The sequence below is a fragment of the Neofelis nebulosa genome, chromosome 2 (genome assembly GCF_028018385.1).
Source record: "Neofelis nebulosa isolate mNeoNeb1 chromosome 2, mNeoNeb1.pri, whole genome shotgun sequence".
Classification (NCBI taxonomy): domain Eukaryota; kingdom Metazoa; phylum Chordata; class Mammalia; order Carnivora; family Felidae; genus Neofelis; species Neofelis nebulosa.
In genome coordinates this window covers 98,296,610-98,307,514 of record NC_080783.1, presented here as the reverse complement: position 1 = coordinate 98,307,514, position 10,905 = coordinate 98,296,610, and positions in this window count along the sequence as shown.

The window sequence follows — 10,905 nt, the reverse complement described above, 5'->3', positions numbered from 1 at the left end:
TGATTAGATATATTGTTTATATCTGTTTTGAGCAATTCTCTAGCTGTAAATTCTTCCTAGAATTTTTTTGAGAAGAATTCTTCTGTTTTGTTATTTTGGTTAGTTTTCTGTCCTTTATATGTTTTAATATCTTGTTATGTGTCCTGCACCTGTGAGTACTACTATATTAAAAAGGGGTCATATGCTGTCCAGGGCCTGGCCATTCAGGAGATGTTTTTGGAGTGTGTTGCATGCTCTCTGTTGTTTTGTCTCTTATTGCTTTATCTCCCCACTTGTAATGGTAGTTTGAACCTTCCACCAGGTGTGCTTTGATTTGTTCATTGAAGTAACCCTGGAAAAATTTTTAAATAGGGCGTGTGGTAGAAGAAGCCGTATCCCATACAAAGAGAGAAATGACAGGGGCAGGGGAAAAAAAAGAAGAAAACAATATTGACAAGGCAGGGAATCAAAGAAACTATAAATCCAGAGAGAGAGAGAGAGAGAGAGAGAGGAAAATAAAGAAGAAGGAGATACAGCAGAGGTTTAAAAAGAATAGATTAAAAATATTTGCTTAAACAAGCCAACAACCAGAATAGAGAAGGGAAGAAACAAGAGGAAGAAAAGAATGGAAAAAATTATACACACACACACACACACACACACAGGGTAAGAATTTTTCAAGAGTCAAATAAGAAAAATCAAATCAAAACTGCTGGACCAATATCTGATGGTGCCTTGGAACTGGTGGCTGCATTGGTCTGGAGGAGGGGCTGTCTGGTTTGGTCAGTGCCACTCTTGCTCTGGTAGATATGCAGTTACCAGGCATGGAGGGGTATGATTTGGTGAAAGTGGGTCCCACCTCCACTGTGGGCCCACTGTTCATTCCCTGAAGCCCCACCTTGTTGGTGATGGGGAGAAAAATGGCAACACCCCAGTTTCTCCTCCCCAGATTGGTGTCCCAGACCACTCTGTTTAGGTTTTTTTTTTTTTTTTTTTTTAATAAGTCCTAGTTAGTTAACATATAGTGTAATAATGGTTTCAGGAGTAGAATTTAGTGATTCATCACTTACATATAACACCCAGTGCTCATTCCAACAAGTGTCCTCCTTAATGCCCCTTGCCCATCCAGCCCATCCAGCCCATCCCCCCAACACCCTGCCAGCAACCTTCAGTTTGTTCTCTGTATTTAAGAGTCTCTTATGGTTTGTCTCCCTCTCTGTTTTTATGTTATTTTGCTTCCCTTCCCTTATGTTCATCTGTTTTGTATCTTAAATTTCACATATGAGTGAAATCATATGATATTTGTCTTTCTTTGACTAAGTTATTTCACTTAGCATAATACATTCTAGTTCCATCCACGTTGTTGCAAATGGCAAGATTTCATTCTTTTTCATCACCTAGTAGTATTCCATTGTGTGTGTGTGTGTGTGTGTGTGTGTGTACACACACACCACATGTTCTTTATCCATTCATCAGTCATTGGACATTTGGGCTCTTTGCATAATTTGATTATTGTTGATAGTGCCACTATAAACACTGGGGTGGATGTGTCCCTTTGAATCAGCAGTTTTGTATCCTTTGGATAAATACCCAGTAGTGAAATTGCTGGGTCATAGGGTAGTTGTATTTTTAACTTTTGAGGAACCTCCATACTGTTTTCCAGAGTGGCTGGACCAGTTTGAATTACCACCAGCAGCACAAAAGGTCTGCATCCTTGCCAACATCTGTTGTTGCCTCAGTTGTTAATTTTAGCCATTCTGACAAGTGTGAGGTGGTTTTGATTTGTATTTCCCTGATGATGAGTGATATAGAGCCTTTTTCCATGTGTCTGTTGGCCATCTGGATGTCTTTGGAAAAGTGTCTATTCATGTCTTCTGCCCATTTCTTCACTGGATTACTTGTTTTTCAGGTGTTGAATTGATACATTCTTTATAGAGTTTGGATAGTATCCTTTTATCTGATATGTCTTTTGCAAATATCTTCTCCTTTTCCATTGACTGCCTTTTAATTTTCCTGATTGTTTCCTTCCCTGTGCAAAGCTTTTTATCTTGATGAGGCCCCAATAGTTCATTTTTGTTTTTGTTTCCTTTGCCTCTAGAGACATGTCAAGTAAGAAGTTGCTGTGGCTGAAGTCAAAGAGGTTGTTGCCTGTTTTCTCCTCTAGGATTTTGCTGGCTTCCTTTCTTACATTTAGATCTTTCATCCATTTTGAGTTTATTTTTGTGTGTAGTATAAGAAAATGGTCCAGGTTCATTCTTCTGCATGTTGCTGTCCAGTTTTCCCAACACCATTTGCTGAAGAGACTGTCTTTTTTCCATTGGATATTCTTTCCTGCTTTGTCAAAGATTAGTTGGCCATACATTGGTGGGTCCATTTCTGAATTCTCCATTCTGTTCCATTGATCTGTGTGTGTTTTTGTGCCACTACCATGCTGTCTTGATGATTATAGCTTTGAATACAGCTTGAAGTCCAGAATTGTGATGCCTCCAGCTTTGGTTTTCTTTGTCAGGATTGCTTTGGCTATTCAGAGAATTTTTGGTTCCATGAAAATTTTAGGATTGTTTGTTCTAGCTCTGTGAAGAATGCTGGTGTTATTTTGATAGGGATTTCATGGAATATGTAGATTGCTTTGGGTAGTACTAACGTTTTAACAGTATTTGTACTTCTATTCCATGAGCGTGGAATGTTTTTCCTTTTTTGGGTGTCTTATTCAATTTCTTTCATAAGCTTTCTATAGTTTTCAGTGTATGGATTTTTCACCTCTTTGGTTAAGTTTATTCCTAGGTATTTTATGGTTTTTGGTGCAAATGTAAATGGGATCAATCCCTTGCTTTCTCTTTCTGCTGCTTCATTATTAGTGTATAGAAATGCAACTGATTTCTGAACATTGACTTTATATCCTATGATATTGCTGAATTCGTGTATCAGTTCTACTATTTTTTTGGAGGGGGGTGGAGTCTTTTGCATTTTCCACATAGAGTATTATGTTGTCTTCAAAGAGTGAAAATTTGACTTCCTCCTTGCCGATTTGGATACCTTTTATTTCTTTGTGTTGTCTGATTGCTGAGGCTAGGACTTCCAACACTATGTTGAATAACAGTGGTGAGAGTGGACATCCTTGTGGTGTTCCTGATGTTAGGGTGAAAGCTCTCAGTTTTTTCCCACTGAGGATAACATTAGCTGTGGGTCCTTCATATATGGACTTTATGGACAAGGTGGTCTTTTATACTCAGCAGCATGTGCTGTGTTAGGTGCCAGGTACTAGGCCAGCAGTGGAATCCAGAGTTGAGTCACACACAGGCCTGATTCCTAGTCTTGGTGATAAGGGCTATAAGAGAAGTTAATAAAAATTGCCATCAGGTTAAGAGAAGGAAATGACTAATTCTGTTTGCTAAGGCTTGAGAGCTGATACTGAGGAGAAATGTATTAGTTCTGTCATCATTCACTTAATCCAGAAATCTTGGCTAGGTTCCTACTGTATATACAAGGAGTGGAGAAGTGGCCATGAAAGTAAGCAGCTAGGATCTTTACCCTCATTCAGTTGAATCCAAGCTAGAGTGGTGGGGGAGGTTGGGAAGGAGGACTATTCCCATCAAATATCTAGTGAACACATTGCCTTGTCCAACATTCCTACAGTGTAGGTTGTATCTCCATTGCACAGTGAGAAAACTGAGACCCGCAGGAATGAAACGATTTGCTGAGATCACATAATAGAAATCCTAAGGCCTTAAACTTCCCTCTGCCTGTCTTCAGAGCTCCAGAATTTAACTCTGATGCCATTCAGGCAGCAAGGAGGCTTCACAGCCCATTGAGTGCATGCTGGTTTTGCCTGTCCAGGAATCCTTCTCTGGGTGACAGATTATGTATTTTCCTTTGGAGATCTAACCCTTCCCACTCAAAGTACATTTCTCATACCACCCCACCCCCACCCCTTAACTCCCAGGCTTCAGAAGTGAGGCCCTCCCTCAGGCTTGGCCTGTCAGAGCATGCATCTTTTTGGACACCGTGATGGGCCCAGTGACAGACGCATGACCAAGCTCTACAGGTTGGAGTCAATGCCTGGGCTTTTGCTGAGAATATTGAAAAAGAGTCTTGGTCTTTGTCCTAGGATTTTTAAACTGTGGACTGTTAGCCCAGACCAGCTAGTGGTCTTCTTTCCTCCTGCAAGGGGAGAGGCTGCCTGCCTGAGAATGAAGCTGACAGAGAGGAAAGTAGGCTCAGAGCAACAATTCCCAGACAACAAAATTTGAGCCCTTGGATCTAATTTTGCCTAAAATGGGAAAATTAGAAATTTTACAAATTAGAAATGGGCAACTTAAAAACCATACTTCTCAATTCCATGAGCTAATAGGTTCCTTCCATCCACTTAAGATAGGCTGGGTTACTATCACTTATAATCAAGAATCCTGGAGAATACAACCTCCAAGAGTGTGTGCAGAAGTTGTATTTCTCTATCTCCCTAGTATGTTCTTCACCACACCTGCAAAAAGTCTCCATCAACCTCACCTTAACTTTGTTCTGGGAGGTTAACAGGATGTGGTCTTTGCAGGAGTCTTTTGCACTCTGCTCTTTCTCAAAACTCTGTCCCCAGGGCTGTCACTATTGATGCTAGTCTCCATAAACCAAGGGGTGGATTGGGCAGCCTCCCTGTTGAGCATTCACCAGCATCTCTCCGTCTGCTCCAGAGCCTCTGCCACCCAGCTCTGGTTCCTTTCCTCACCATGCCGGTACTCCAGACACAGCTCCCTCTAACTTTGGGATGTCACATTGAGAGTTTGTGTGTTGTGAGACTGGTAGAAACATGGGTAGAGGTTTGAGAATGACCAGAGGGGACAGCTTCTTCCCTGGTCCTAGTTTCTAGTAATGTCTTATTTGGGCTTTGAATCCCAGAACCCACCCCTGGATAGCGTGCCTGATGCAGCTCTTGTCCTTACAAGCCTGAGGGCCAAAGCAGGAATGCTTCTGGTGTTGCCCAGGAAAGCTTGGTCAGGGGTCTCAGCTGTTAAAGAGAAATTATTCTGGCACTAGTTAAGATGATAATATTCAAGATTACTGCAACAAGGGTCAACTCTACTGCAATAGGGGAGACAGATTTAGCTCGACTCTGAATACAAGGACAAGTCAGGATTTATAAGCAACAAGCTGAATAAAAGGGTCAGTAGCTGGGAAATTAGCAAGAGGAGACATCAAAGGTAGGAGGATTCTTGCTAAAGATAAGCCAAGGACAGGTGGGTGATCAGGAACCTGGTCATATATTAAGGTTGATCAGATATCAAGGATGGGGAATGGTTTCACATGATTCTTTGCTAAGACTGGGTTTGTCTTGGGCCCAAGGATGAGGCCTAGTCAAAGGGAGGGACCAGAAGAGCCTAACTAAAGCTTGGTTAAGGAGAGAGTCTTAGTCACAGCTGTGACCTTAGATGGTTTGGAATTTTCCTTTTGGGCATCCAAGCGCTCTCCCTCTTCCAGCAGGGTCTGGGGTTGAAGACTACAGCAAGTGCTTCAGCGGGGGACACTCAGAATCATGTGTTGGAGGCTCTTGTGTCTATGGCTCTCTGTAAGTCACTTGTATCAGTATTTAAGCAGATACTTTTAACAACCTCTGGATAGTGTTGGATATCTGAGTTGCACAACCCTGTGATTCTCAATACCCAACAAATGCTTCTGGAGACCTCAGGCTTTCAGCCGTAACTTGAGGCCATAAATGAATTCACACACTGGGCCTCTGAGGCACCCTCTCTATCACCTGCCTCTTTCTCTTTTGATCCCTGCTTCCATTGAAGCATCTGGTATGGTACTTCAGCCATGGATGAAGGGCTCTCTCCCTGCTGTTACAGGAGCATGTCCTGAGGCCAGTCTCACCTTTTGGTAAGAAAGAGCTTCACAAAGCATCATTGATAACCAATCCAATTTCTGTCTGAGGATATGGGACTGAGTTCCTGAGGTGCTTCATAGTAACATTTGGGTTGGACCAAGACCTCCAAATAAAGTCACTCTAGAAGCCTGCAATCCCTTTCTAGGGAGGGAGCCATCCTTGTCAGGGTGTTGTAGAGAATCCAGCTTGCAGATCAACCTCCATGACATGTGGGAGGCAGGTTTGATGGAATCCCACATTTAGGGAGAGTGGGTGAGTCCTGGGTAAAAGGAATCCAGCATGGGAAGCCATATAGTTTTTAGTAGTGCCTAGGAAATAGTAAGAGAGTAGAATTCCAAGGATAGCCTGATGCACCCCCTGAAACCAGATATGGGGACAAAGCTATATGTGGCCTTAGAGTCCCATTGTGCTGAATTCCAGAATCCCACAATATTTAGGTTTCTCTATATTCTCCTTAAGTGAGTTAGAGAGGATACAATCATTAGAATGAGGTTTCCTTCCCAGAAGACCCTGTTGAACTCTACTGAGACTAGTGACAGATCTACACTCTTGACTAGAGATCAAGGCCATTGTGGGTGGAAGCTTCTCTGTAGAGAGGGACAGAGCTGTGGTGTGGTGTCTCCTCAGTGCTCACTCACATGTAAGGACAGACCTTGGGGATTTACAGGAATGTGTGGAGTGAGGGAGAAAAACCTTGCAAGAATTGAAATTCTTGAGTGTTCAAGGGGGTCCTTACAGCTAGAGAGACCTGGATGTTAATGTTGTGCTCACATCTGGCTTACCCTGGGAAGGCTATAGCGATCTCAGGCACATTGAAGGTGGGGAGGGGGTCATGAGGCATCTTTTAATTCTCAGCAGAGTGTGAATTTGCACCAAGTCTAAGATTCCAACCTTTATCTCCCTGTCCTTCTCTGTTGCCTGATTCTCAATGCCCTGTCACCACAAGGATGGTGCAGGAATTATAAGAGGACTCGCTAAGCTTTGTATCTCTTGGGAGAGGGGGCCCATGCCTGCAGGATAGGGAAGTGTCACCAGGATTCTTAAGAGGGATGGGTCTTGCATGTGAGGTGTGCCTGAGGGGGTGTGACACGCAAAATTCTGGGGGAGGTGCTTAGAGCTACAGGAGACAATTGAGTTCTGCAAGTGCTTGGGAGCAGAACATTAATGGACCAGAGAGGAACAGGACCTTGCAGTGAATGTCAGGGTGCTCTAATTTATCTTCCTCACTGGTCTCTCAGGAAACCCTCATTATTAACTTCTCCACCAAGGCCTACAAGACCTCTATTAAAATGCAAATGAGATTTGCTAAGGACATCCCAATGAGCCCTTACTAACAATTAATGCCTTAGCTGACCCTCCTTCCTTAGCAGGGAATTAGTCCTAGAAGAGGACCTAAGGCAACTAAATTTTGATGGGAGGGGGTGAGAAAAGGATCTCAATGTGGGTGAAGCTGGGAATGTGGCCCACCAGAAAAGCAAGCAGCAGCATGACAGCATGGATGGAATGACTTTCTAGGGAACACAGAAGAGAGATGAACAGAAGAGGCCTCAGACCAATGACATCAGCTCTCCATTTCACTTGGGGGAGAAATTATTCATCGTACTTAGCACCAGCCTTTCCTGATGCATGGCCAACACCTCAGAAGTCAGATTTCCTTAATGACACATTTTCAAGAGTATCAGGAGTCCAAATTACACATGCTCCCTGCCCCCATCCCCCCAACAGTGGTTCTCTTGGTCCTTTTAGGTGGACAATCTTTGTTCCCTAGCTGCCCCAGCCAGCCGCCACTAACTGCATGACTTTTAGCTTTAAACAAAAGGTTTTCTAGAGGCCCCTCAAACAGAGACAATCTCTGGGCAGCAGGCAAAGGATAGTAGACATGCTTTACTTTATAAACAATTAATATGAGAAATCTTGGTCTTTTAGCCTGGAATTATTTTCAGATTCAAATCAGACTTATAAATTTAGACTTCCCTTTGAGTTTTCTGAGCCTCTTGAATGTTCCATGTCACCTAGTGGTGAGCTGTGGAACCGCAGGGTGTGTTTTTCAAAGCACTTGCTTAGTCATTGGTCCGATTTGGGGACTCCCTTTGCTAGTAGGTGGTTTATGGAAGAAAAGAAAGGTATGTTCCAGTCATTCAGTTGAAATTTTTTTCCTTGTCTCAGGACATCTAAATGGATCCTCCAACTCATTCTTAATTCTAGAAAGGCAGATAAAATGTTTAATGCTTAAAACTGGCATATTAATTTTATATCAAATTTAAAATAAGAGTTATGATCTGTATAACATTTTATGGAACATTGGGGCCCTTTGGATAATCAATATATTCGGTTCATTTACGACAATTTTATAAGGATAGAACCATAATTTTGCTCTTTTAATTTTGTAGACATTTATAGTTATTTCATTGTATATTACTGGTCATTTGTGTAATTTACTTGATGTTGATTTCCTGGCCAGAGTTTTTCCCCTCCCTCGTCCTCTCCTCCATATCAGACTTTCCTGCATCTGGCTGAATTATGCTTCCCAGTGTTACAGAGAAATCAGGGACTTCCTGGATAAATCAGCCCAAATTGGAATCTCTTGAGATATGTGAGTATTGTTAAAAAAACAAAATCCAACTGAATAATTTTTGAAGATCTCATTGGCTTTATCTGATGATTCATGAGTTGGGTAGCATCCAGTCTAGCATACAGAAAGGAGCTCTGAGGTGCTGTACAAAATAAAAGACTTTTATAGGCAGAAGGGAGCAAGAACAAGGAAATTATGCTGGGTGAAAAAGCTAACTGGTTATTGCAAGGTCACTTCACTTTAGGGGATGGCAGAGGCCGATGGGGCAGATTACCTAACAAGTACTGCTCAGGCAATTCCTGATTGGCTGGTTTAAGATTCCATTTCTGGGACAGCCAACACTGTAATTAAGTTCAGTCTCAGCTTGGTGATGTGGGGCTTAGCATGAATGACTCCATTTGGGGCCTGTTGTCTTGTTTTTAACAGGATAAACACATTTTGAGAAATGGAAACCAAGAAGCTAATGTTTTTGAGACATTATTAATATCACAGAGCATGAATAAATTCTTGAAATGCATGTCAGCCCTCACTCAGCCTTTGGACTCGCTCCTGGGTGCGTAGAGTCTCAGTCAGGGAGAAGGCTGCCTCTGGTTAGGAAGCACATGCCTCTGCATCTGCCCACCTTGCTGTCCCTCTGCTTCTCTTGTTTTGTTTGGCTTGGCTTCCTCTATTCTTTTACAAAACAGCTGGTGAGTTTGTGATCACAAGAAGGAACAAATGAGCAGGCTTGGCTGAGACCTTAAAATTAAAATGAACTCACTACCGGATGAGGGCATTTTCTGTGTGGACACCTCTGAGCTTTGGTTCCATTTTTTTCTCATCATACCTCGGTGGAGATCCATTTCCTTAAGATGGGGCAGTCAGAATCTTTGGTTCATCCCTGAATCAGGATGGGCCTTGAAGTTCCCTGAAGACATGGATGCCATCACTTAATGCCTTAATTCTCGGAATTAATGGAAGCTGGTGACAAACCTGAAATGGTGGAAGCCCTCTGGAGACTAAACTTGAAATTAATATTTTGCAGTACAAAAAAAAAGCCAAAATAGGTTCTTCTTTTCCTTAGAGATTAGTTTGATGTGAGATATTTATGATTCCAGAAACCACATGCTAGGCTGTAATTGAGCATAATTATTGCCCTGCATGCTGCCAAGCGCTGGTCTTGAGGCATCCTACAGATTCCCATTAATTTCTTGATTGGGCTCTAAAAAACAGAGCTGCCACTGACAGGGCCAGAAAGAGCTGTGTCTGATCTGTATGGTCTTTAAATGAAGGAGTCACCGGCTGTCCATTTGGCCAGTGCTGTTCCTCCTGGCCGTGGGGCCTGTATCTGTGATTGCAGGCTTCATTGCCAACACACTTTCTTGGAGTTCTGTGGTGGTATCTTCTTGTCCTTAGAAGAGCTTCACACAAGTAAATGGAAGTGGACAATGGGAAAATTCATATTAATGACTCACACACACATCCCCCAAACTCCCAGAATATAAGATAAATCCTTTGCAATTATCTGGTTATTTCATGTGAGAGTTTTGGAACAAGCCTAAATTATTTGGATAATTACCTTTTCCCTTTTGTTCAACATGTTTACAGCCCACATTCCAGAAATGCCACCCAGCAGGTTCTTACACAGCCTGGATTCTGCTTCTCCCGCTGGCATCATTTGGGAAACTGTCTGGGAGTATAACTCTTTACTCCTAAATATCAGCCTCCAAAGGTTAGGTGTATTTCCCCAAGATAACTGACAGTGTTAAAAAAAAAATCTCTCCTAAATATTTGTGTCTGGTGTCCTGCCTTCATAAATGCAATCCATGGAGCAGAAGTTAATTTTTGCTGATTACATTTGTCCAAATTTCTGGGGTGATTGTTGTGATCATTAAAACTCACAGTTCAGGCTGTCTTTGTGAATATGGAGGAAAACAAAAGACTGTATACTGTACCCAGGACTTTTCTTGAAGAGGCATGTTTTAAACAACCAAGCCTAGATATTGGATTTTGTTTTCTATTAGATCTCTTCCTTGAATAGAAGGAAGAGATACCATGCCAAATCTCTGGTTAACTGGGGGTCCCTATCGTGTACATTCCAGTGCATTTAAATATTACTGAATTTTAGGTAAAAAAGAAAAGTCAAATGGCTGTGTGGCTCTAATGTCCTTGTCTATTGTAGGGAATTTATTCCTGTCACTTGAGCAGAAAGTTTCACTTCTCACCACCTCTGGTTGGAGTTGCAGGGGGATTTCCTTTATGCCCACCTGCAGATGGAGTGTCTACTATGCTCTAGATCCAATAGGCTACTAAGTCATTATTTCTATGGAAAAACACACTTGAAGTTCCAGCTCTGAATTCGAGATACCGGGAGCCCAACTCTGACTCGGCTTCTCAGTCAGGATGGTAAGAAAAGCTTTCAGTATATTCTGCATCATCCATGCCTGCCCCTGCCCTTCATCATGCCTATCACAGGGCTGTACACATGATGGCTTATGTC